We start from the raw sequence: 3,822 nt of genomic DNA on the forward strand, positions 1-3,822 counted from the left end.
TCATTAATATAATTACGTAATTCACAGCATTATTAACCTCTTGTATTTTGAAGGTATTTACCCCTAAACTGATGTCTAAGAGAGATAGTTAAACATTTAATTGTTGTTTCTCTAGAAAGGTTGTCAATTGATTCCAGAGAGATTGAGTATGTTTACACTCCCAGAAAAGGTATTCTAATGTTTCAATATGTTCACTACACATATCAAATGAATTCGTGTTGGATAGGTTGCACTTAAAATAATATTTATTTGTAACTCTTGGTGTATTTATATTGAAAATTTCTCAGTGTGCTGTCAGTAGTTGATTTATATGGCATGACAAATATTTGTTTCCATTTAAATTCTTTTTCTCCAAGAAGGTTTTGCCATTTAGTTTGAGCTTTAGAGATTTCGGCAGTTTTTTTTTGGTGTGTTATTTGTATTGGTTACAGCTTTAAAATGTATTGGTATACTTTTGATCAATGTGTAGTACATCATGAAATTACTTGCAGGTATTCCGAATATGTAGCATAAGTTATCAAAAGAATATAAGTCGTTTATTCTGTAGTCGTACAATTGATATACATATTTATTATTTCGTTCGACCAATGTTTATATAAAAACGTTTTATTGTTAGTAGTGATGCCTTTTTGTTCCATCAAATAATTTTACTGTTTATTTTGGTAACAGTTATACCTTTTGTTCCTGCGAATGTTTATGTGTATACACACTGGTTTACAGTAAATTAAATACAAAATAACATGCCGAAACGCCTCAAACGAAGCTTTGCATTTTGAATATAAGGCTTCATTCATGCAAAGTTTTCGGACACTAACTCAGTTGCACTTATGTTTTGTTTAATATATGTCGTTATTCATGGACGCAATTAATGATTTCTTACCCTAAAAATGTCTCAATGTAGATAGTGTCTGATCCTTGCACCAGCAAGCAAACGCTTATAAGAAGTGAAAGATGTTTAATAGGAAATTTCCCTTCAAGATGGATTTGTTAATTATGAATATAAGTTCAAGTTCAAAGTTTATTGGCCATCCGGTATTTTGCCTTTGGCCAAGAACATATATACAAAATAAATATGGCCAAGACAGGGAATGGTACAATAAAACAAATTTAAAGATGAGCAAATATGACAATCATGACAACTAATATGTGTGACTACCAAATACAATTATGTTTGTTACAATCATAACAACTAATATGTGTGACTACGAAATACAATTATGTTTGTTAGTATGTAATTATACTACCAAATACAATTATGTTTGTTACAATCATAACAACTAATATGTGTACTACCAAATACAATTATGTTTGTTAGCATGTAATTATACTACAGCTAGACTATTTAAAGTCTCGCCTCTAAGTTTGAACGCTTCGACCAAAAAAAATGCAATGTTTTTGAGTTTTGAAACATTAGTAAATGCACAATCGACTGTTTTGATTGAAGGCAACGCATTCAGGTCATAGGGGTAATTAGTATTAAATGTACTGCTATGTGGTGTATTACATGATTGTTAAAAATGGTTTAAAAATTGACCAATGTTGATATCATTACTTTTTGGAACATGTTTCTTTTTGTATTTATTAATATATCGCCATTATATGGATTATTTGTGCTTAGGTTAGCTAATGTGTGCTTTTCTTTATTGTAATATGTACTTTTTGTCTCCCTTTTAACGCGGCAATATTTATATCTGGAATTTAAAAATCTAATCTTGTTAGCGTCACATGGATATCGATTATAAATTCGTTTACATTCATACAACTCGTTTTTGTTTATTTTACATTCTTCGTTAAACCACAATGATTTCTTCGCACATTTTATTTTGCGCTGGTTACCGCCTGTGTGTACAGTTTTACCGTTAGGCTGAAATGAGATATCAAAAATAGTAGTCAATAAAGCATCTATACAGTTATCAATATTGTCACGGTCCGATAGCAATGTATTTGTTACTTCGTCGAAAATGTGTCCTTTATCTTCTAAGGTTTGTTTTAAAAAATCTATGTTATTTGTTTCCAATCTATTTTTATAATTTGTGCCCTTGGTTGGTTGATGTACATTTATCACAAACTTAAGTAAATTCAATCGGGCAGTGATCGGAAATTCGATCAAATCAAGTACATTCGGAAAATGTGTGTACATATTGTAGTTAAAAATAACATAATCAACAGTACTTGCTCCGACAGTGTTTCTACAGAAATTATAACATGTATTAAGGCTTTGTTCTAAACGCCCATTAGCAATAAAAACACTATTTTCTTTACAAACCATAAGAAGTTTATGTCCGAACGTATTCGTCTGTATATCCGCTGATAATCGTTGCGGTAAAATATCAATAGGTAAATCAGGCTCGGGCATATTAACATAGCGGTCGAGATTTAAATTATCTACCAAATCTGACCTTTGACCTATTCGTGCATTAAAATCTCCCGTTAAAAGACATCCCCAAGTTGGGTATACTTTTTAACATCGTTTGATAATTGTTCAAAGAAATCAAAATCGTGTAGTATGGAATTATCATTACTGTACACAAGAGAGTCAGCGGGTGGTATACAGCAACAGCAAATATATACATCATTTTCAAAGCCAAACAAAGCTTTAGAGAGTTTACACCAAATAATCCCTTTAACATTTATATTAATAACTTCAATTACATCTTGATATACTGTTTTATAGAAAGAAAAAAAATCACACTCCGCTGTGTCGTTTCGCATTTCTGTTGCATTTTGGACGTGGGCATGAGAAACATTCGAAATTGTTAATATGGATATTATTTGATTTAGCATTCCAAGTTTCTGTAAATATTAAATGTCATATCCATTAATAAAGTTTAAAAAATCACTGTCCTCTAGTTTTGAAAGAAGACCCTGAACATTCCAGGATAGCACAGTTAGCTGTTTCCGGTCGTCTCCCTAAGTTCTGTCGTTGTGATCATACCCATGGTCATGGGGCTTCCGGCGTTGCTAAGCTGTCCCCCGTATTCGCGGCGGCCACGTGGTGGCAGTTCCGGTACTGGGCCAGTGGGTGGACGGTCATGGGTATACTTGACGCGGTCGGTCGAAGTACAGCGCGTCATAGGAAAGATTCGCCTGTTTCCCTTGTCGTTTCGCCTCAATCATATATGGAAGCAGTTTCTTTCTGCGATCTTGGATTTGTTTTGAAGCTGGTCACTAACGCGGAAGTTGCTATTTTTAAGTTGTTCCCGTGACGCAGATTTGAAGGTCTCTTTGTCGCCGAAATAGTTAAATTTAACTACTATTGGACGCTTCTTGTCATGTTGATAAGGCCCTATCCTGTGTGCTGTATCGATTTTCATCTGCGTGGCTGCGCTTTCGATATTTAAATCGTTTTCACAAAACTGTAAACTTTTTCGGCACAATTTTCGGACTTGCGGTCTTCAAAGCTAGATCCTTCATCGAAATTAAAAAATAACAAATTGTCACCATAGATCTTGCTTGGAGATCGATGATTGTTTCATTCAGGTCGATGTTTTCATTGCGGAGAGAAGCTATATTTTGTGATAGAACATCGATGTTTGTTTAAATTTCATCACTCTTATTACTCTCAAAAGGACGGCTAAATTCAACATCCGAAAGCCTTTTTTCTGACTCGTGAAATTTTGATTCAGGGAAGATACTCTCGATTCAACTATTGATCGCTTGTTCGAGATGGATTTCACTTCAGTTTTAATTTGGTCTAATTTTGAAATTTTGATTCCATTAGTTTTTGCGTACATTCAATGTTATTTAATTTATTAAGAATTGTTGTACATTTCGTGAGTCCATTTGCGAAGTATTGTGAGTCTGATTCCGTTTTGTGGTGAG

Source organism: Dreissena polymorpha, chromosome 14, assembly GCF_020536995.1.
Source record: "Dreissena polymorpha isolate Duluth1 chromosome 14, UMN_Dpol_1.0, whole genome shotgun sequence".
NCBI lineage: Eukaryota > Metazoa > Mollusca > Bivalvia > Myida > Dreissenidae > Dreissena > Dreissena polymorpha.